The 24,504-nt window shown below is 43.3% G+C and overlaps 1 long non-coding RNA gene across 2 annotated transcripts in view; it reads right to left on the reverse strand.

Moving 5' to 3' along the window:
* The window catches only part of LOC144161509 (uncharacterized), a 49,108-nt gene that overhangs the window by 17,410 nt on the left and 7,194 nt on the right, over positions 1 to 24,504 (reverse strand). The window contains exons 2-3 of one of the 2 annotated variants that reach the window (XR_013320493.1): positions 23,140 to 23,286; positions 16,960 to 17,217 (exon numbers count right to left, since the gene is read on the reverse strand). This is a non-coding gene — a long non-coding RNA (uncharacterized LOC144161509). The remainder of the gene's footprint in view (positions 1 to 16,959; positions 17,218 to 23,139; positions 23,287 to 24,504) is intronic. The other variant, XR_013320492.1, reaches the window with a different exon arrangement.

A 24,504-nucleotide genomic window follows, 5' to 3' on the forward strand; every position in this document is an offset into this window, starting at 1 on the left:
CAAGGAAAACTTCCGAAAATCGGGAAGTTCTTATTTTCTAGTGGGCGAAATTGTAGCTTAAAATTTGTTTTACACCCACGATTCGTTTTATGAGCAGAAAAGTCTTGTGAGCATGCGCCACAAGCATCATAATTGCGTGATATTCAGCGCTTAAAAAGATTTCCTAGTAGAAACCAAAGATTTCGTAGTAGAATACATGATTCTACGACAGTTTAGGACCTGCGACCTTCAAAAGGTAGACTAGCTAGGCGCTTCATCTCATAGCTACTGCACTGGTATAACTTTCACGTCTCACTGTACCGTGGTATACGCTATGTTGGCCAGACTTGACTGAGTCCCTCATGCAAAGGAAGTTAATTCAGGACACCCAGACGATAGGGTCAGATAAGTCTCTCTGTACAGACGGTAATAGGAAGGGTGTACACTTGGCCGGCCATCATATCTAATACACATACATGCACTCCAGCATATGAAAACCTATGGGTTCTGCACAGGCTCAATAAGCAACGTCAAAGAGAATCTTCAGATGTGCCTGGTACGTGAAAGCATCTACGGATTGTTTGTGTAAACAGGTATAAGCAGCGAGCATGCTGCAAATGTAATTGATAGGCAAACGTCAAGGCTGTCATGGGGCGAATTTAAGAAAAAGAAATGGTGAAAAAGATCCAAATTTCAAACTACATTGATGCTATATGTGCATGCACTATAAACACAGTCATCAGTATGTTAACTGTACGTAAACACTCAAGTGATATGATCAAACGGAACTAGAGGCCCCACTACAATCGCCCAGTTATGTTTCTTTGCAGTGGAATAGGTCGGTATCTGTTAGTCGCACAAACAAGATTCTCTGATGGCATGGAGAAATAGCTGGAAAGTGGCTATGGAGCTCCAGCTGCTTTACACATTTTCTGTAATACCAGTTGTTTGAAGTTTGCAATAAAATTGATGTCATTTGTTAGTCTTTTTAATGAACGAAACTTTTCGTGGCCACAAAACAGTGGTCGATAAACAAATGCTCACTTTCTTTGGTGGCTTGTAACGATTCACTAGAATTTCACATGGCCAACCCAAGTAATCCATGGCTCATGCACTGCAGGGTAGTGCTAGTCTCCAAAAACATTTGACAGGACGATTGGAAACTAGCGCGGCCCACAGGCTCCATAGGTGGAAACCAGTAGCCCACCCACACCGTGCCGTAAAACAGCTAATGAATGGAGTGAGTTTGCTAAATATTAAGCAGGTTCAAAGGGTAGGTTGGCATTGATAGATTTTATGCCATCGTTCACTGTGCGTAGATTAACTATTTAACGGGCACAATAGTCATTTTTGTTATTTCTGACAGTTCTTGAAGGGTTGCCTAAATGTTCTTTAACAAAACAAAAAGTGAAAGCTCTCAGTTAGGGATTTTAAAAACATTGTTTAGCCTCTCCAGCAATTGTCCCAGCCTGAAGGAACTCGGCTGATAGTTGGTGCCGACTTTCGTCCTCGCTTGCTAGCTCCCTGACCAAGCACATGAATGCAGTGACTAAGAAAGATGGTGACCAAAGTGAGAAGAGAAGGTGGATCCCGTACAACAGCCCTTGATCATCTAAACACCAGAAAAAGCGCCGATGACTCACAGGCCACGACTAGGGCGTTAAAATACCTTTTGACATACATTTACAGGGCATTTACAACCTTTTATGAAAAAAATCTTATGATTACACACAGTCCCTCCATGGAAGGGGTTTGTTTCTGACAAGGTCGTTGAAATTTGTTATTAGTGACAACATAAACTCATCATTGGTACCTTTCATTCAGCACACTTACGGGCTTCGTTTTAAAAACCCTGCTGTTTCTATTTCACGTATAAATGAACTGCTTATGCAATATTCTCTTATTTACCTATGCTCGAAGTAAACTGGGTTATACCGTAAAATGTGATGTGCCGAGTGCATGCAGGTGTAACATTCTTCAATGGGACATGCAGAACATGAAGCTCAGTGCTGATAAACTTAAATCAGGGAAAGTAAAGCTTCCCATGTTGCTTCTTTATTTTTGTAACTATTCTCTCTACCAAATACCTTGGTGGTAACTCAACTAAGCTCACCTTTTCCCTAGGCCTTTATAATTGTTTTGCTCTGCAATTATACATTCTCAGCTGGAGCATGCCTGCTGAATTAAGGCCCCAACCACGCTTTGCTATTTCTCAATTGCAGCTGTATGAAATGTTGCTCTTTACGTTTTGCCAATGATTTCCAACAGGCCATTTAATTGGTGTCAAAACCATTTTATACCTTTAATTGCTATTTATAGCAAACAGTATTATATCATTTTTCATAACACATTTTGTTGTAACCTGATTTAATGATTTTGTTACCCCGCCAGCCTGGTTCATAAATCTTTGCGTGAACATGCCCGTCTTGCAGCTAATCTGCAGTAACAGACACCACACATTTTGGCTTTCCAGCGTAGCTTTGGTGTCCGCAAAAAGGAATCTTTTTCTTGGCTCCTCTGCAGCGCTTTGTAGAAAAAGATCACTTGCTGGTTTGGCTTTCCCGCAGGACTCTAGTGTAGTGCAAGAAAGTATCGCTTGCTTATCCCTTTTTTGTTGAGGTTTTAATGCTGTGCATCTTCCAGAAGAACCCCGGTATTTTGTTTAGAAACGGAGCTTCACAGCAAACAGTGCACAGAAAGTAGAGCTACTCACTTTTTGCATAGACACGGAAGTTTGGCAGATCACTTGTCATTGACAAGCAAGTGTTTGATTTCTGGCTTAAGGTGCAACGCTGGGATAGTTTACTAGTTGGGGGGAAAAAACTCAGCGCTGATAAACTATACTGAAGTACTAGGAAAGGTGCCGTGATCAACATGGTTTCCATGTGTTGGCAGCTTTTTGGTCCAGTGTTTTTCATGAATATTTGCCAGGGGGCCTTAACATGGCCTGCTTTTGTGTAACAAAAACGTCAACAGTGAAGCACTTATCAATGCTTACATGCTGCTCATTGATACCAGAGCAAAAGTACGTTCAGCAGTCATTTTATTGTTAAAGCCACCCATGATCCATACACCTTCCAGCTGTACTGCAACTTTCACAAACACCGACAGACATTCACATCCACGCACGTGGCCTTGGCTCCAGTTCTTGCACAAGGTATTAAGAAGTACTCTTGGGAGTGGGCAATGTCACGCTTGACACCAACCATTATCCTGAAGTTGTACTTGATAAACTATTTTTTGAGCCTGTTGGCTTAAAGGATTGTTTAAGTGCCCGTTTTGTGGAAGAAAAAGAAACAGCTAATGGGCACACAACACACAACCCGTGAATGTGTTTTCTAGCAGCTGGCTTCTGACGAGACTTGCATCATTGTGAACGAAATATGGGACATTTTATAATGCCCCTTACCACTAAGTAAATTCACTTGAGCAATTTTCCAAAACAGTTTACACAGTGCGGAGTTAAAAAGCAATATAATGTGAAACGTCCCCTCACAATTGGAAACTCTTCCTGTTCACTACCCCAAAGGCTTGGACAGTAGACGCTTAAGCACGCTTCACCAGTTGCGAATACAAGCATTAGTGTCAAGTTGAACTCCGCAGAGTGCTTGGGATGGGCCACTTGGAATTTGTGCATAGACTGCAAGCCTCCGAGATAAGCTCTCATCATCATTAGCCCATCCTGCTGAGAGTGAATGAAAGTATTGTGGCTGGTTTTGTTCAATTCCAACCAAGCCAAACACAAGAGTAAAGAAGGAACGAGCCTATCAAAATACATACTCAAAGCAGATGCAGGAGGCAGTTTTGTTGCCTAACCAGGTTAGAGGAGGCGAAAGGTACTGGAGCAAAGGAAAAGGAAATAAAAGCCAAGCAGTAATTTTAAGCCTTGCCTATCATTTCATTAAGGCTTTCTAAGTTGAAAGAGCAACAAATCTGCGCAAAGATGAACAATAACTGAACTGTCACTTGTTAACCTTATGCACACCATACTTTTAATGGACTACTAGCAGAAGTTCCAAACTTGGCTCACACGGCGATCTTATCGGCTGCACTTCTCCCATGCTTGCACAGTTGGAGCTTGAGCCTCCTTGCACAAGAAGCCAGCCAGTCAGCGAATGGTTTCAGTGGTATCTTGAGTAGATATCTTTGGACGGGCAGTTGGGCTCCACCCACGGAAGTGAAGCTGCGCTTCCTGCACGGATTCTGCAGCGCCGCGTGCACAGATCGTTTCTGCGGAATAGTCAGGATACATTTCTCGGCGATAGTACTACTGCCCCGGGGGAAAAATTGCAGAAGCTACATGAGAGGTCGGATTGCGTTCGACGATGCCGTGCGCTACCTGACGACACTCGATTCGTGCACACGCTGACACTACATCGCTCGCGTTGGCATGTCATCAAAGACAGCTACCTCGTTACCCACGGCGCGACGCGATGGAAAATATTGATCCCCACGTTTTATAATTGAGCCACCACTCTAGAATTAGAACACAAGGCTTGGCATGGAAGAAGCGAGGCACAACGAATGCAGGCCCGTAAATCCGATAGCACGCGAACTGCAAGACAACGTGAAGCTTACAAAATATTAAACGACAACACTACAGTTCTAGGAGAAAGCGGGGCGAAGCAGCGTGCAGAAAACAATGCGTTAGGCTTATTAAGATGTGCAACAGCAAGTTCACAAAAAATACCCAATCTAAATAGGTTAAGTCTCCTGCCACGCGCGTGGCACGAGCTGCGCCCCCCTGGCAACGGCTGCTGCCACGCAGAAGTGACGTCAAGCTAAAGTAATCACGTGACTTCCTGTGACGTCACAAAACAAACGTCATATTTACGTCATTTGATCATGCCGGTTTTTTGTGTTAACGACGACTGGCAGCCGGGTGTTCACGTCTTGTGTCCCGATGTTCTCCGCCCGTGGTTCGAATGGCAGGCCTGACGCATCGTTACGTCCTTATCTCCCTGTACAGCAGCTGCCTCGGGGCGCTTTTTTCTTGTTGGGAGGTGTGCTTGTAATTATTTAGATTGGGTATTTTTTGTGAACTTGCTGTTGCACGTCTTGGTAAGCCTAACGCATTGTTTTCTGCACGCTGCTTCGCCCCGCTTTTTACATGCTCCTAGAACTGTAGTGTTGTTTAATATTTTGTAAGCTTCACGTTGTCTTGCAGTTCGCGTGCTATCGGCTTTACGCGCCTGCATTCGTTGTCTACTTGTGCCTCGCTTCTTCCATGCCAAGCCTTGTGTTCTAATTCTAGAGTGGTGGCTCAATTATAAAACGTGAGGATCAGTATTTTCCATCGCGTCGCGCCGTGGCTAACGAGGTAGCTGTCTTTGATGACATGCCAACGCGAGCGACGTAGTGTCAGCGTGTGCACGAATCGAGTGTCGTCAGGTAGCGCACGGCATCATCGAACGCAATCCGACCTCCCATGTAGCTTCTGCAATTTTTCCCCCAGGACAGTAGTACTATCGCCGAGAAATGTATCCTGACTATTCCGCAGAAATGATCTGTGCACGCGGCGCTGCAGAATCCGTGCAGGGAGCGCAGCTTTACTTCCGTGGGTGGAGCCCAACTGCCCGTCCAAAAATATCTACTCAAGATACCACTGAAACCATTCGCTGACTGGCTGGCTTCTTGTGCAAGGAGGCTCAAGCTACAACTGTGAAAGCATGGGAGAAGTGCAGCCAATAAGATCGCCGTGTGAGCCAAGTTTGGAACTTCTGCTAATAGTCCTTTAAAAGTACGATGTGCATAAGGTTAACAAGTGACAGTTCAGTTATTGTTCATCTATGCTCAGATTTGTTGCTTAGAGTACCATTGTGCTTTCAACTTAGAAAGTCTTAATGAAATGATAGGCAAGGCTTAAAATTACTGCTTGGATTTTATTTCACTTTCCTTTGCTCCAGTACCTTTCGCCTCCTCTAACCTGGTTAGGCAACAAAACTGCCTCCTCCATCTGCTTTGAGTATGTAGTTCAGTATGTAGTTAGATTGGCTCGTTCCTTCTTTACTCTTGTGTTTGGCTTGGTTGGAGTTGAACATAACCAGCCACAATACTTTCATTCACTCTCAGCAGGATGGGCTAATGATGATGAGAGCTTATCTTGGAGGCTTGCAGTCTATGCACAAATTCCAAGTGGCTGTGACATCTATATGCCCATCCCAAGCACTCTGCGGAGTTCAACTTGACACTAATGCTTGTATTCGCAACTGAAGCGTGCTTAAGCGTCTACTGTCCAAGCCTTTGGGGTAGTGAACAGGAAGACTTTCCAATTGTGAGGGGACGTTTCACATTCTGTTGTTTTTTAACTCCGCACTGTGTAAACTGTTTTCGAAAATTGCTCAAGTGAATTTACTTAGTGGTAAGGGGCATTATAAAATGTCCCATATTTCGTTCACAATGATGCAAGTCTCGTCAGAAGCCAGCTGCTAGAAAACACAATCACGGGTTGTGTGTTGTGTGCCCATTAGCTGTTTCTTTTTCTTCCACAAAACGGGCACTTAAACAATCCTTTAAGCCAACAGGCTCAAAAAATAGTTTATCAAGTACAACTTCGGGGTAATGGTTAGTGTCGAGCGTGAAATTGCCCACTCCCAAGAGTACTTCTTAATACCTTGTGCAAGAACTGGAGGCAAGGCCACGTGCGTGGATGTGAATGTCTGTCAGTGTTTGTAAAAGTTGCAGTACAGCTGGAAGGTGTATGGATCATGGGTGGCTTTAACAATAAAATGACTGCTGAACGTACTTTTGCTCTGGTATCAATGAGCAGCATGTGAGCATTGATAAGTGCTTCACTGTTGACATTTCTGTTACACAAAAGCAGGCCATGTTAAGGCCCCTGGCAAATATTCATGAAAAACACTGGACCAAAAAAATTTTCCCGCATTTCCCCGAGGGGAAGAATGTGAAAGTGCGAATGCAGGAGTTGAATTTGCGCGGTTCGGTAATGTTCGCGAAAGAGAAATCACACACACACACACAACTACAAAGAAAGAAAGATGCATTTATTCACAGACACCTATTTGTGTTGTCGTTGTACTTGATTGCTAGAGCGGATCTCAGCTTTGAAATTTCGTGTCAGTACTCCTTTAAGCGGGTGCATTAGCCCTTCTCACGCCCGATTCCTGGCCAATCCCCCACGTGGGTATGTGCCATGTCAGCGGCCATGCAGCGCGCGCCCATCTCCCCCCGTTGCCAAGGAAGACGAGGAGCGCGCGCACCCGCAGCTGTTGCTATGTGGACGGACGGCGGTCAACGGAATTCAGGGTCGCTTATAAAGTGCATTCGCACTTAAAAGCTGCCAACACATGAAAACCATGTTGATCACAGCACCTTTCCTAGTACTTCAGTACCGTTTATCAGTGCTGTGTTTTTTCCCCCCAACTAGTAAACTATCCCAGCGTTGCACCTTAAGCCAGAAATCAAACACTTGCTTGTCAATGATAAGTGATCTGCCAAACTTCCGTGTTTATGCAAAAAGTGAGTAGCTCTACTTTCTGTGCACTGTTTGTGCTGTGAAGCTCCATTTCTAAACAAAATACCAGGGTTCTTCTGGAACATGCACAGCATTAAAACCTCAATAAAAAAGGAATAAGCAAGCGATACTTTCTTGCACTACACTAAAGTCCTACGGGAAAGCCAAACCAGCAAGTGATCTTTTTCTACAAAGCGCTGTAGAGGAGCCAAGAAAAAGATTCCTTTTTGCGGACACCAAAGCTACGCTGGAATGCCAAAATGTGTGGTGTCTGTTACTGCAGATTAGCTGCAAGACGGGCATGTTCACGCAAAGATTTATGAACCAGGCTGGCGGGGTAACAAAATCATTGAATGAGGTTACAACAAAATGTGTTGTGAAAAATGATATAATACTGTTTGCTATAAATAGCAATTAAAGGTATAAAATGGTTTTGACACCAATTAAATGGCCTGTTGGAAATCATTGGCAAAACGTAAAGAGCAACATTTCATACAGCTGCAATTGAGAAATAGCAAAGCGTGGTTGGGGCCTTAATTCAGCAGGCATGCTCCAGCTGAGAATGTATAATTGCAGAGCAAAACAATTATAAAGGCCTAGGGAAAAGGTGAGCTTAGTTGAGTTACCACCAAGATATTTGGTAGAGAGAATAGTTACAAAAATAAAGAAGCAACATGGGAAGCTTTAAATTTAAGTTTATCAGCACTGAGCTTCATGTTCTGCATGTCCCATTGAAGAATGTTACACCTGCATGCACTCGGCACATCACATTTTACAGTATAACACAGTTTACTTCGAACATAGGTAAATAAGAGAATATTGCATAAGCAGTTCATTTATACGTGAAATAGAAACAGCAGGGTTTTTAAAACGAAGTCCGTAAGTGTCTGAATGAAAGGGACCAATGATGAGTTTATGTTGCTACTAATAACAAATTTCAACGACCTTGTCTGAAACAAACCCCTTCTATGGAGGGACTGTGTGTAATCATAAGATTTGTTTTTATAAAAGGTTGTAAATGCCCTGTAAATGTATGTCAAAAGGTATTTTAACGCCCTAGTCGTGGCCTGTGAGTCATCGGCGCTTTTTTCTGGTGTTTAGATGATCAAGGGCTGTTGTACGGGATCCACCTTCTCTTCTCACTTTGGTCACCGTCTTTCTTTGTCACTGCATTCATGTGCTTGGTCAGGGAGCTAGCGAGCGAGGACGACAGTCGGCACCAACTATCAGCCGAGTTCCTTCAGGCTGGGACAATTGCTGGAGAGGCTAAACAATGTTTTTAAAATCCCTAACTGAGAGCTTTCACTTTTTGTTTTGTTAAAGAACATTTAGGCAACCCTTCAAGAACTGTCAGAAATAACAAAAATGACTATTGTGCCCGTTAAATAGTTAATCTACGCACAGTGAACGATGGCATAAAATCTATCAATGCCAACCTACCCTTTGAACCTGCTTAATATTTAGCAAACTCACTCCATTCATTAGCTGTTTTACGGCACGGTGTGGGTGGGCTACTGGTTTCCACCTATGGAGCCTGTGGGCCGCGCTAGTTTCCAATCGTCCTGTCAAATGTTTTTGGAGACTAGCACTACCCTGCAGTGCATGAGCCATGGATTACTTGGGTTGGCCATGCGAAATTCTAGTGAATCGTTACAAGCCACCAAAGAAAGTGAGCATTTGTTTATCGACCACTGTTTTGTGGCCACGAAAAGTTTCGTTCATTAAAAAGACTAACAAATGACATCAATTTTATTGCAAACTTCAAACAACTGGTATTACAGAAAATGTGTAAAGTAGCTGGAGCTCCATAGCCACTTTCCAGCTATTTCTCCATGCCATCAGAGAATCTTGTTTGTGCGACTAACAGATACCGACCTATTCCACTGCAAAGAAACATAACTGGGCGATTGTAGTGGGGCCTCTAGTTCCGTTTGATCATATCACTTGAGTGTTTACGTACAGTTAACACACTGATGACTGTGTTTATAGTGCATGCACAGCACATATAACATAATGCAGTTTGAAATTGAGATCTTTTTCACCATTTATTTTTGTTAAATTCGCCCCATGACAGCCTTGACGTTTGCCTATCAATTACATTTGCAGCATGCTCGCTGCTTATACCTGTTTACACAAACAATCTGTAGATGCTTTCACATACCAGACACATCTTAAGATTCTCTTTGACGTTGCTTATTGAGCCTGTGCAGAACCCATAGGTTTTCATATGCTGGAGTGCAAGTAGGTGTATTAGACATGATGGCCGGCCAAGCGTACACCCTTCCTATTACCGTCTGTACATCCTCTTCTGTGACCCTATCGTCTGGGTGTCCTGAATTAACTTCCTTTGCATGAGGCACTCAATTAAGTCTGGCCAACATAGCGCACACCACGGTACAGTGAGACGTGAAAGTTATACCAGTGCAGTGGCTATGAGATGAAGCATCTAGCTAGTCTACCTTTTGAAGGTCGCAGGTCCTAAACTGTCGTAGAATCATGTATTCTACTACGAAATCTTTGGTTTCTACTAGGAAATCTTTTTAAGCGCTGAATATCACGCAATTATGATGCTTGTGGCGCATGCTCACAAAACTTTTCTGCTCATAAAATGTATCGTGGGTGTAAAACAAATTTTAAGCTACAATTTCGCCCACTAGAAAATAAGATCTTCCCGATTTTCGGAAGTTTTCCTTGCTAATATTTCAGAAGAGGAGATCTACTGCAGTGGTACGTACGTAGTACATGTGTGGGGACACCAAAGATTACCTTTCCTATTCTTGGCGCAATTGTCTGTAATTGTAATGCGCACATGTGCCTAGTAAAAAACAGTTGCCGCCACTACCCTTCGTCCTCGGCACTGTACATTCTGATTATCTTTTGGCGCTGCTAAGTTGTCTTAATTTCGAGAACACACACCGCGATTTCAGGTCGCCCATTTAAGCATTCTGAACTTGCCGTGGTGCAAACTGTTGATAGCAGATGCCGCCACGCCGACATGCGTCGAAAGGTTCACAGAATTACGCTCGGACGGTGTCTTTTCTTGTGTTGAACGTAGCTTGTTCGAACGGGGCCAGTCGGCTGTGCGATGTCGTCTCATGTATGCTGAAACTGTACGCAGGTACCATCGGCGTACACCAAGCATAACCAAGCGGTCACAGGTCAACATTACTCGAGAGCGGCTATTTTTCTGCGGTCTAGAAAGGCTGGCTGGGTCCCCACGCAATACATAATCACAAGCAACTTTCTCACGCTTTCAGATAGTGCTTCTAACAATATGAACTCCGGTTTATCTACGTTGTCGGCCCGAGAAAAATCGGAGCTTCGTCACGCTTTCGGATACGCGACTCCATGTACGCGGTACGGCAGCTGGCAGCAGCAGCAGCATCGCCGGCTGCTCCCGCAAGAACAAAAATTGTTTGTTTAGAAAAGTTTTAGCAGTTCAATGGTGCGTTATTTTGTACTGCAAATAAAAAAAATGTGTAGTTCGGACTACACTACACAAAATAATGACAATTATTAATGTTATGACGTCATTATGACGTCACGCGTGGCAGCAGCCGTTGCCAGGGGGGCGTGGCTGGTGCCACACGCGTGGCAGGAGACGCTGCCTAGATTTTAAGCCAATGTGTAAATTAATTTTTTTTAAAAGTGCCATTTTTGAACGACATTGCTTTTCTGACCAATTTTGGGATGATATTGTCGCAAACTAGGCATTTGGTTTGTTTGTTTATGTTTTGGTTTTAGTACCCGGCCGCGCCCGGCTGTGTTATCTGTGTCCCAAGCGAAACGCGTGTTCCATTCTTTATTTTTATGCCGGGCGGATCATCTCATTCTGATACGGAGAGCGTTTTGCCATAACGTCACTAGCCTACAATAATCTTCTTTGATCTACAATGTTCTGGATGTAAATTGACGGTTCGAGGAACAACAGATGCCGCGGCATTTTCGAATCGCCGATGCTCGCTAATGCACGTCACTTTGTTGACTGATGCTTCGCCGCCTGTGAACTTTTTCAGTTGTTAGGGGAGCACAAGTTTGCTCCAATAAACTTGTTTTTCCTTGAAGACGACTGTGTCATCTTTGACTTCGTGACAATATTTTCTGAAGATATGTGAGTACGAACAAGTCAAGCTTGCTGACTTCAACAGAAAAGTTTGCAAGTATTTGGTGTAGAGAATATGAAGATTCAGAAAATTTTCCTTCTTGTTTTACGGGCCACCAAAGTTGCCACGCCGGGCACACTGCGAGTAGCCTTGCCCAGTCGCGTCCTAATATTTTTTTTTAGTTCACGAAGTATGCTGTTTCTCGCTGAGATTGTGTCAGATCCTTGGTGAGGACACAATATTCTATGCACCCTAAAAGTTTTGTTCAAAACAAAAAATGGTCATGACACCACTTTGGCTGTCCCTATCCGAACGCATCCTCGTCTTGTGCGAAATTAGGCGCACCTTTGCAGACTTTTTCGCACATTGTGTGGTAAAAGCGTGGTTTTTCTTGATCCAGTACGTGCAAAATATCTTATGTGCACAGCCTAATGAACATTTACTAACATGCGCAGATCAGGAGAGCGGTCTTGTTTGACTGACTCTTGGTGCTGATCGTCTGCGAGATCATCAGAAGTGTCGTCTGCTTGCGTATTGTTACGCCATCAGACTTGCCAGCGTATGGTTACGCGAGCAGAGGATACTTCTGACGTGAGCGGGCGATATTTCTGACGCGAGCAGACGATATTATAATTTTGAAATAATACGTAACACGGCAGAAAAGCATTCATTAATTGAAAATCAGAATGCAAAGGGCATTTAAGTAACGTGTTTTGATCAAAGGAACTTCTGAACACAAGGAGCAGACGATGCTCCTGACGTGAGCCATCGCTGGCGCTCTCGCAGAAAATCAGCTCACAGCACGCGTTACCAGCGGATCAAAAACGACCACTCTCTTGGTCTGCGGGTGTTAGTAAATGCCCATTAAGCTGTGCGCACAAGATATTTTTCACATAATGGATCAAGAAACATTACGTTTTCACCACACAACGTTCAACAAAGTCCGCAAATCTTCGCCTAATATCACACAAATTCTGACAGCTGGACTAATTTGGTTGGCGCACAGATTAAATTGGTTGGCACTTGGATTAAATTCGCTGGCACCTGGAATAAATTAGATAGCATTTGGATTAAATTGGCTGGTGCCTGGATTAAATCAGACGGCGATTGCATCAAACAGAGCTTCCCGGGAAAGTCTGTAGTTTACCCGGCCACGATGACTTGAATGACTGGTTTGCTTGAGCAGTAGATATGTATTGACAAAGCATGTCATGTCATGTAAAATAGGAACTGGTCCGGTGCATTATGAAACCTTTCCACTCTTGCCAAATAAAAACTCGGTAAGTCGCTTTGCACTTCAGAGCCAGCTGTCATGCTTGGCAAACTTGTCGCCCCCCTTACGGCATCTAATAAAAACATGGTGGCACAACTTTAACCATCACCGTTATCATTACCCTACCAACGTCTGTTTTTCGTTGTTGGTTTATATATGCGTATATTTATTTATTTATTTATTTATTCAGTTACCCTCAAGGCCCGAGGGCATTACAGAGGGCAGTGGGTACATACATACATGTGCAGCATACAAATCAAAATACAACAACAGAAAAATTGCAATCAAGTAACATCGCTTGCGACAGGGTTGAATTAAGGCTACGTACAAATAAAATTAGTGACAGCAACTTTAAATAAAGCAGCATCTTGGATACCAACAATATCATGAGGAAGATGATTCCAACATACAGAAGTTTTTGGCAGAAATGACTCCTGAAAACACTTGGTGTGCGCTGACGGAAGTCCTTTATGGCGATGATCAATGCGAGTGGAAACGTAAGTTGGTTGGGCCAATAATCTATTTCTGAGTAATGGATTGCTGAAGTAAATTTTGTGAAATTGACACAGCCGAAACACTTTCCTGCGAAGAGACAGTAGGGGTAATGCTAGTGTGGTTTTCATTGATGTGACGCTCAAGGTGCGATGGTAATTAGAAACGATGAAGCGTGCTGCCCGATTCTGCACTCGTTCTAATTCGTAGATAAGCAAGTCATGACCAGGGTCCCAAACAGATGCCGCATATTCTAATTTGCTACGTACCAATACTTTATAAAGTAAGAGTTTCAAGGAAACGGGTGCCTGGTTAAAATTTCTTCGAAGGTAGCCCAACGTGCTATTAGCTTTAGCTGCAATATATTCAATGTGTGTCTTCCAAGATAATGTAGAAGTTATGTATATACCCAGATACTTATATGAATTTACTGCTTCGAGAAGAATATTATTAATTTGATAAGCTTTGATACTAGTGCTGTGACGGTTAACGTGCATGTACTTGCATTTGTTAACGTTTAACGTCATGCCCCAAGTCTCACACCATTTCTGAACCCGATCCATATCTGCCATCAATTCTAGAACATCTGAATGACCCTTAATTGCCCGATAAATTACGCAGTCATCTGCGAAAAGACTGACTGAAGAAGTAATGTTTAGAGGCAAATCGTTTATATAGACCAGAAAGAGCAATGGTCCCAACACAGAGCCCTGTGGGACCCCAGAGCCAACCGGGACCTTGGGCGAGTCAAAGTTATTAACAGTTACAAATTGGGAACGGTTACTGAGAAAAGCAATCACCCATGCGAGGACGTTATCATCTATATTGAGGCTCCGTAATTTTAAAATGAGTAAATCATGAGGTACTTTATCAAACGCTTTTGAGAAATCTAAAAAGATACAGTCAATGGGTGTGCCGTTGTTAAGAATAGAATGCAAATCGTGAATCAAACCTAATAGTTGCGTTTGACAGGAAAAGTTTTTACGAAATCCACGCTGCGAATCAGTAAAGAAAGAATTGCCCTCTAAAAATTTTACAAGCTGCGAATAAATTACGTGATCCATTATTTTGCATGGTATCGAAGTGATTGATACTGGTCTGTAATTCTCCGGACAAAGTTTATCACCTGACTTAAAGAATGGAATAATTCTTCCCACACTCCAAACATCCGGAAGACAGCCTGCTTCCAGAGATTGCTCAAATATTTTTGTTAAGATAATGGAGCTGTAGACCTGAGTGTTTATTAGAAACTTGGAAGTAATGTTGTCGATTCCGGCGGAAGACGAGACTTTAAGGTTTTCTATGATTTTTTGTACTCTTGCTGTGTCGAAACGAATTGCTTCCATCGGGAGATAGCTTGATAAACAGGATTTGATCCTTTGTTGAGGAAACCCGACACTGCCGCCGCGAAGGTGTCACAGAGAATAACAGCGCAGTCATCTTTATGGGTTAACCCGTCCGAAGTTTTAAGTGTTATTTCGCGAGTATCTTTTTTATTCACCACCCTCCAAAATTGTCTCGGGTTGTTGGCTAACATATTGGGGAGTGTGTTATTAAAATAGGCTTCCTTTGCTGCTTTTGTGGCCCTCCTGTATTCCCCATTAACAACGTAGTAAGAATCCCATCTGGCCTGCGAGTTAGAAACTTTAGCAGACCGAAACAGCCTTTTTTTCTTATTAGCCAACCTTTTCAAAGATTGGCTATACCAGGGAGCATTCTTATTGGTGGTGACTAACCTCAGGGGAACAAACGTTTCAGTGAGGTATGTTACTTTTTCTTTGAATAAATTCCAGTTCGAATTAACGGAACGAGCCTCGAATTCATCAAGATAGCTGTCCAGAAATAAACAAAGTTCTCTATTGATGGCATCAAAATCGGCAGCAGCGTAATCTCTAATGCGCTTAGTATAATTTTCATGATGAGGGACACAAACATCCATAGTGAAATGGAGCAAACAATGATCACTTAGTTGAGGCAAACAAAGTGGAGACATGAACAGGTCAGGCACGTTGGTTAACACTAGATCTAAAACGCTCAAAGTAGTAGGTGTAATACGGGTTGGCTGGGTAACAATTTGCGTAAAGTTGAAATCAGAACAAAAGCTCAAAAAATTATAACTGTCAGTAGAAAACGGACTTAACTGAGGTACATCACTGGACCAAAATATATTTGGGTAGTTAAAATCTCCGGCTAAAAGGACTGGTACATTAGGAAAACCCTCCATAACATGTTAGCAGTATCGTGAAGGCTATTTACAAAGCCCGGATCGCAGTACGGTGGATGATAGCAGATACCCAAGATAATCTTTTTATAACTTGTGCAAATTTCAACAAATACGATCTCTAAATTGGTTACAACAGGCACAAAAGATGAAGATATATGATCCGCTACCGCAACAAGTACACCACCGCCGCATCTATCACCTCTATCGCGACGATACACATTGAAAGGCTTTATAGAGTCAAACAATTCACTGCTGTTAATTTTTGAAGTAAGCCACGTTTCTGTTAACAACACAACGTCAGCGTCACATGTGTCGACCGCCGCAGTTAGTTCATCGCGTTTCGATACGACACTCCTTATGTTTGTGAAAAGAAAAGAAAGCGAATTTTTCGGGCACTGCCCCCCACCCGTCACGTGTCGCTTCTGCGGCGAGTTTGCAACTGATAGCGGTGCTCTGGAAACTGAGTGTTCATCTGAAAGCTGTTGATTAACGAATTCCCCAGAGGCGCCGCCAAGTTCGTACACACTGTCGTCAGAAAAATTGTAACCGTAACGTTTATCACCTATGAGCAACTTATTATACCGAAGCTTGAAGCAAACGTCCCTTTGTTTGGCAAATTCTACAAGCTTCTTTCGCGCCTGCCGTGTTTGAAAGGAATAATCCTCCCTTTTAGTGATGCCACTCTCTTCGAATTTTCCACTGACCGATAGTAATTCCTGCTTTACCAAGATGCGAACTTCGCAATAACAGGCCTATTTTGGTTGGGCCTGTACGTTCCTAGCCTGTGTACTCGCTCAAGTGCTTCGCTCGGCACTGGTGACTTAAAAACGGTAGTGATCTCTTCAACCAATTTTTCTTCAGTTTGGTTCCATTTCTCCTGGGGACAGTCTGTCAAACCGTAAAACAAGAGGTTACTGCGTTTCATTCTATCCCAAAGCTGAGAATGTTCATCGTGCAACCTAGCGTTTTCTCTGCTCAGATGGTCGGTTAGCTGCCTCAGCTGCAAAAGTTCATCCCCGACCTCGGCATTGTCACACGCTTTTGCTTCAACAGCGGCGAGCCTACGGTCGATGTCGTTAACTTTGCGCTCGATTGCTTCCTGGTTGTTTTTAATTTCATTCCCGCTAGATATTAACTTCACTTGGTCCTGTTCCATTTTTTCGGTTCGAGAGTTCATGCTCTGCAGAAGAGCAAACATGTCACTAAATTTTGGCTCATGAGCCCTATTGGATGCGTCCGACTCTGGAACCTTTTTATTGGGCCCTGGGTTTTCTTCAACGTCGCCAGCTAGTAAGACAAGCATAGATATAACATCAACACATTCACTTAACAGTGACAAGACTCCCGGGCATGGGAACAGCATCAAGCATGCATTGTTTGACTTCTTTGCATATAAAGAAGTATTGTTACTAACCTGTGTGAACAAGCGAGCAAAGTTACGGTGCCGCATTGCTGCGCTGTTCCCACGCCCACTGGAGGGGCCAGGTTGGTGCCATCCGTTTTTATCCTGGGCTCGCCATGACGTCACAACCGATGAAGTGGCCGCCTGGCTCGGGAAGATGTTGCAGGGGTGTTGCCGGCACAATTCTGGACTGGCTGAAAACTGGTCGCTATCAGGTAGAAGCACTGGCCGCGGCTCATGCCCAGCAGTCGATGATAGAAGTGAAGCAACCTGTGTGCGCAAGCGAGCAAAGTTACGGTGCCGCATTTCTGCGCTGTTCCCACGCCCACTATTTTGGGTATGTTGAGTGATTACCTGGACTTACAGTGGTCTTAAAGCTAATTCTTTTAATTTGAAGTAAACCTTGTGAAACTCGTCAGCCTTACTGCTTTTGCCCCACTGATTTCAAATATGCCATGTTTTTTTCAGCTGGTCAATTAGTTCCCAAGATAATTAGAGATAATTGGCCATTTTTGGTGAAGCAATAGACAAAACAGTGGTGGTCATAAATTTGTAATCTTTATATTTTCCAATACTATGAACCCTGGTGAGTGCAATAATCGAAGCAGTTTATTGATGCATTGCTTAGAACTAATTTTACAGCTCATTAAACTTTGGTAGCACCAGTGGCAAGGAACCATTTTGAGTGCCCATTTCAAACACCAAAGTTTAATGAGCAGTAAAATTAGTTCCAAGCGATGCATCAAAAATCTGCTTCGATTACTACACTCATCAGGGTTCATATTGTTGGAAAACATGAAAATTACTATTTTATGACCAACACTGTTATGTCTATTGTTTCACTAAAAATGGCTAATTATCTCTAATTATCTCGAGAACTAATTGACCAACTGAAAAAACAAGGGCATATTTGAAATCAGTGGGAAAAAAACAGCAAGACTGACGAGTTTCACAAAGTTTACTTGAAAATTAAAAGAAGTTGTTTTAAGACCCACGTCCCCCCTTAACCATCATTATTTCAATAGAGCACATGAATGATTCGAATAAACAGAAAAGCGGAAAGCCTCACCTTCAGAGTAGGTAAAGACATGCTTGAAGAGGTCGATGAATATAATTATATCAAACAAATTGACACAGCCGATTTCAACCATGAAAAAGAAATTCGGCATCTACCACTGAAAAGAAAGGTATACAGCCACTGCATACTGCCAGGGATGGCTTATGGGGCAAAAATGTGATGCCTAAGTGCCTTGAAGTAAAACTTGGGCAGTGGAGGAAAGGGGGATGGAGGAACACTTGGCGTTCTGTATTAGAGAACAAACTCGCATAGACTTGTTGTAGTTCAAATTGAGGAAGAGAAGTGGACTTGGGCTGGGCATGTAATTCACAGAACAGACCACCACAAGGGTATCCGAGTGGCTGCCAAGAGATGGAGCTAGAAGCAGAGAAAGACCCTTAGCTAGAAGGAAGGATTGGAGGCCGAACTGGACAAGGGCCTTGCAAGACAGGGATAGGCTGGATGAACGAGGGGCAGGCCTTCTTTCATCCTGAAATGTACACAGGCGGGATGATGAGGATGAGTGAACGCTTCAAGCGTTTTTTTTTTTCTTTTTTCCCAAAATGAGCCAGATCCACCTGACACGAACTAGAGCAACAAGCGGAAGCTTGTTACCGGACCTAAATGCAACGCCGTCAAAGCCATTATGTGATGTATTTTGCATGTCAGCTAGGGAAAGCTTATGGCCACAAGTAATTAAAAATTAGGCCATCAATTTGAGCAATATCGGAATGATAAGTTTGTATTTGGCTCATATTGAATTAAAACACTGAAGTTGATGTGGCATTCTTGTGAAAACTTTAATTAAATTGACTTTTAGGCATGGTGCGATTCAGTTTTGGTGGAAAAGGCATTAAAAATAGGCTGCGTCTAATCTCGTGGCAACCGTGAGAATTTCCTCCGCGAAATGCTCACGGCAATTTCCGTAAAAGCTGGCTGGCCGAAAATTTGCTGAATAATATTACGCCCCAATGTAACCTAAAAGAACATAACCTCACCGAACGCATCGTAACCCACCCAAATCCAGCCCAACTGCAACAAACCTAATCTAACCCAGCCCAACGACACAGAACACAATCTATGCTAAACGTAATTCAACCCATTATAGAAGTCCTGCGCGTCGATCTATTGATATAGTAAAAATCAGAGTAAAAAAAGCATTAACAAAATCACGATGACCGAAAAATTGCGAAAGCTAAAAAAAAAAAAAAAAAAGGAACATCGCAAGGTCGGACTCGAACCTGCGCTTTCGCGTTTGAATCCAAGTACTATACTGCAGCGCAACGGAGGCAGCTGCAAGTGCGGCTTTTTAGGGAATATTTATTCCATAGAATCTGCGGGTAGTATGCTTAGCCAACGAGAGGCGACTGCCGTGAGAAATTTCTGATGGTAATTCTCACGGTTGCCGTGATAATAGTTTAAAGTACGCAACAGGGCTTCAAGAACAGTACAACTATACATGGGGAGAAGGTGAGTCCTCTTGGCACCATTAGCCGCTCTATTCTTCCATGGAATAATTTTCTTGGGCACGCCTGAAGGCACTCACAAAGTAAGCAAGCTCTTCATTGCTTTGCCATGAATTTTCAAAACACTTCACATCTTTTTCTTCTTCACCTTAATGAAGTGGTTTGTAGTATCAGTGGGTGGGGGGGGATTTGCCAGGGCTTGTAAGCAGCGGCTATTTAGTTAAGTCCTAAAATGATAAATATGGGAATAAACAAAATAAATATAACCAGAGTTATTTTGTTGGGACGGGTGAGACGAAATGAAGTCATTGTTTCACGCCTCGCTGTTTCATTTCGTTGACTTTTTCGGTTCACTTCGTCATTGACATCTGGGGACAGATTTTTGCCGATCTCCTACTTGCCGTCTGAACGCATTATAGGCTGGCTACAAAAAGCAAAACAAAAACTTCCGAAAACACCCATGAAAAAGTCTGAACAGCCAAGCCAAAAGCGAAATCCCATTGGGCAAATGTATATTTTGATCCGTGAAACAGCAGGATCTGGCTCACTTTCGGTACGAACTACGATCTGCGTTCACGTTTTCAGGGCGTTATCTCAACTATTTTCTCGGCACCCCTTTTTTAGGAGAAAGTTGGCGAGTTTTTCTTGCCACTGCAGTTTTATCCGACTCAGTTCTGGTTTCTGGATCTGGCTCATTTCGAGAAAAAAAAATCGCCTCACTTGACTTTGGGTGTTCGGGGTGATTAACTGGGTTTACTGGTACAGCTGCATGGCTAAAGAAAAAGTCCAAGACAAGTTGCAGACAGGGTGCTATTGAAACTGGATGCATTGTCCTCATAAAGTTCATTCCTGCTCTGTCGAAGGGGGGAGCTTGTGGAACCACTTCTGCGGGGCTGTTTTTGCGTGGTTTCTGTCGCCTCCACGCTCCACATGGCGCTATCTGTGAGTTCCTCTTCTAACAACGGCCATCGCTGGAGGGAGGCTTCCACATGCTGCACTACTTGAATGCATTCGCTGCTCCCAAGCCTTCATACCTCACCCCCGTAGCTGGGTTGCCACTGATTGTGAGTTATCCATATCACAGTACAGTCGAATCCCGCTACAACGAAATTGACGGGACGTGCGAAAAATTTCGTTGAAGCGAAAATTCGTTGAGGCGAAATCTGCCGCAACACACCACGGAAAGGCCAGAAAAATAGTCCCATATGCTTCCGCATCATTGGCAGCATAATACAATGTTTAGAAAAAGGAGTGACGCGCAATAACGTCATGTTCATTCGGATAACAAACATACCAATGGTTATCTGTTTTTTCACCACCCAAAGAACGCGTTACGAGTGGGGTGAAGAAATGCAGGCGCAAAACGTATTGCTGTACAACAAGGCGCGTCCACCGAGCTGATTACTTGCAGATAGCTGCTAGGCCGTCGGAAGCCCCCCTCTCACTTGTAGCAGGAGCAGTGCCGTTATCTTATCATCTGACACGGCGCGGCAGCTACTGACCTTGGCAGGTTAGACGCGCGCGCTTGCATTTAACACAACTGCGCGCTCATGACTAAGATAGGATGACTTGGCTTCAAGATCAAACACGCAAACATGATTTTTGCTCCTGGCTATTAAGAATGGTAGAAGGAAAACGGCAAGGACAGCTGCTCACAACGCATACATGGCGGCGCCGCGCCAGCAGCGGAGCACATTTGTGCGATTTCAACTGGATACGGATTGGCTGTAGCTCCGGCTTGGCGAACCGGGCCTGCGCCTCATGTAAAGACGGCCAGCCACATCGTTATCACCATCAAACAATAACGTCCGCCTATGAGTTTTTTTTTTTTTTTTTTTTTTTTTTGTGGCGGTGTGGTCGCAACGCGCATGTTTTCGGTGAAACTAAGCGTCCTGAATGTATAAAAAGTTACAGATAGCTGGCGCTAGGCTTATTTTATTGTAAAATAATTGTTCAAACCCAGCCCAAATCATCGAAAATTTCGTTGAAGCGAAAGCAAGCCTGACAAATGGTTCGTTGTGGCGAGGACTTTGTTGCATGGACTTCTATGGCTGGCTGACGGGGAATTGGAAATATTTCGTTGAAGCGGAAATTTCGTTGAAGCGGCGTTCGTTGTAGCGGGGTTCGACTGTATAACTCTGTTAAGAGGGCACAGTGGTCTTAAACCAAAAATGTTTATTTTTACAGTTATGATGACAAATATTGGAGGACATATGTAGTTTTTCATTCTGATTGTAGATATAAAATTTTTTTTTGTGTAAAAGGACTACATTCAAATTTATTTGGATTTTTATGTGTGATTTTATTCTGACAGCTTTTGTTAAAAAAACTGCTGGAGTGATGCAGCTGAACAAGTCACCAGTGAACTGTGCACGAATCAGGGAGTGCAATAAGGCTAACAGTATCGTTCTATCTGGTCTGTAGCAGAAGTTACGACCGTTTGAAGTTTGGGCTTGGAAGGCAAAACCGGTTTTTCTGGTTCCCACCTTCTGGTTCCCACAAGGGTAAAAAAACATTTTTTACCCTTGTAAGGCTTTTTTCTTTACGTTAAAAACTTCCAAAATGTGGGCGCATTTCTCTTTTTGGTCATTATCACCATCATGTTTTCGCGTGTAGCATGGGCTGCCCAAATAATGTCATTTGGTATCTGAAGGCCTTAAACACTTAATGTCATTTTTCGTGTACGTGTGGCACGGGTATTATTGTAGCAGGACGATACACGCACACTGGCAGGACAAGGACAAGGGGACGTTCGAACTGGTTAAGGGTGGGTATGCTAAAGGCCAGAAAGGCTACCTAGCTTCCACGTGGTCACGGCCATTTTTTCCCCCACCAGCTGAGTCTGCAGATAATGCTACAGGATGCTGTCCACCTCACTTTAGGTCTGACCGCATGTTGGGGGTGGTTGGTTCGACAATATTGTCACCTGGTGGCAGGACTGAAAAGACGAGTGATGGTTAGTGGTGAAACGATCGATTTACAACACCAAGGCATCTATTTGCAATGCGGCCATGACAGCTCGAAGTAAGTCTGTGCCACCCGGCGTTTCGGCGGCGGCGGCATGGGATCCTCGGAGCTATGTGCCAGCGTCCAGTGCTGCTTCCCGCAACAATGTGTTGGAATAAAGTTACATTTGCAATACAGCATTAGTGCACTACTCACATGGCACTGGTGTTTGATCCACTTTTGAGCTGATTGTCAAGCCTTCTGAAGATGGCGTTTCTCCCCCCCACTTCCCACCCATTTGTCTGCGACGCAAACGAGTGTCTTTTTCTGCTTTCAGTGTGTATGGTTTTTTCACCATACATTAGGTTGGATGGCAATGCGTAATTGGTTGCTAAGCGTGTTCACGACGTCTCTCACAAGACCAAACTGCAGTTGCAACTCAAGTTGTGCATTGTGCAAGTGTTTCAAGTTTTTTTTTTATTTTGCTCACAGCAAAAGGCATCAAAACCAGTGGAAGGAAAATAAGGGAGGGTGAACAGTTTTCCTTCAGACCCAGTCGGGTCCCCTAAATAGTTTTGGCACCGTCCTGCCCAGTAGTTTGAACCCTGGGGTCGAGAATCCAACATGCTGAACGAATATGTTTTGATGGTCTCTTTCAGTTCAGCTTTATAACATTTTTACCTTGATTTAGCCCTTGCAATTTGCATATTTCCGTGTTCTCACCTTTGCTTAGAGTCAAATTCTGCGGTCCCTGACGCTCGTTTCCAAGGGGCTTCCGCACCAGCAGTCGAACGTGACCGCCCCGAGTCTTGAATCCATCCGTACCGTCTGGACATGCCTGACTGCCTCGTCTGCCTTCTGATGCACCACCTGGTGGAGCATGAGGACATGTAATGGACAGTCAGATCGGTTGTCGCGGAAACGGAGCAAAAACACACATCTGACAGAAAAACTTGCAAACCTTCCTGTTCTAAGCAGACAAATGTTCAAACCAACGAATGCACCAAATGACAAAAGCCATGACTGAGAAGGTTTAAAGGCGCAACAAAATGAGCACGCGAGGAGAAAGCAAACGAGACAGACGATATCCAGACAACGCAAATACATCCTAGGTAAGTGCCAGGGATGTCCCACCTGGGAGTTCGGGAACTCCCAGGGACATCCCACTTAAGTTCCAAAAACATCCCAAGTGATACAAAAAAAGACCTCGCTGGGATGTCCCAGACCAGGACTTTGCTGGGAGGTCTGACATCCCATGTAGAACAAAGAAAGGAAATTTTTGGGATGTTCCAAAAAGGTGCTCGTAGGTCCTTTTCAGGACACTTTTGATTAATGCTTGTGGTTATAGCTCAACATTCCATTGCAATGGAGCTTTTCCTCCACTCAAGTGCACAATTAGAACTCTGCAAAACCTTGCAAAACCATTTTATTGGACTAATTTCATACATAACAGAGATCAGTGGCAAAATCAAGCAGCACCTAAAGTCTTAAAGGTACACCATACACTCTTAATACCACAAACAAAAGTTCTTTATAACTTGATGCATGACTTCACTTCTGTTTCTCACAATAAATTCGACTAGCTGTAGCAGAAGTGAAATTTCACATGAAACATTTTTTTAAGGTAGCACAAGTTATGTACAAAAAGATAAGAATCGTCTCTTCTCTTTTATATCAGAAATGTGCCATGCACCTGAATAATTCATTTACAAAATAGAGTGAGCCTAATTTCTAAGCAATTTATGGCATAAATAATAAGGTCTGAAAGTGCTGTACTTTATGAAATACCGAAAGGTGAAACATGTTTCACGACAAAGGAAAAGCACATTAGTGCACATAAAGTTACTGAAAACCATTAAAAGGGCCATGCAGACAAAACACAAGTTTGGTTCATTAGAAAGATTGCCTCGATAGAAACATTTTGACACGGCTTTAAAGGGGCCATGAAGACAAAATACAAGTTTGTTTTATTCGAAAAATTTCGTGTTTTATAGTGCCCCCAGTGCTTGTCCAGAAGCAAACGATGCTTTGTTCACTGCAAAATTAATCAATTTAAGCTAAAATTTTGATTTTCACGCCAAAACGTGT

The sequence above is a fragment of the Haemaphysalis longicornis genome, unplaced genomic scaffold, assembly GCF_048455015.1.
Source record: "Haemaphysalis longicornis isolate Haplotype H1 unplaced genomic scaffold, Haemaphysalis longicornis Haplotype H1 scaffold_119, whole genome shotgun sequence".
In the NCBI taxonomy this organism is placed as follows: domain Eukaryota; kingdom Metazoa; phylum Arthropoda; class Arachnida; order Ixodida; family Ixodidae; genus Haemaphysalis; species Haemaphysalis longicornis.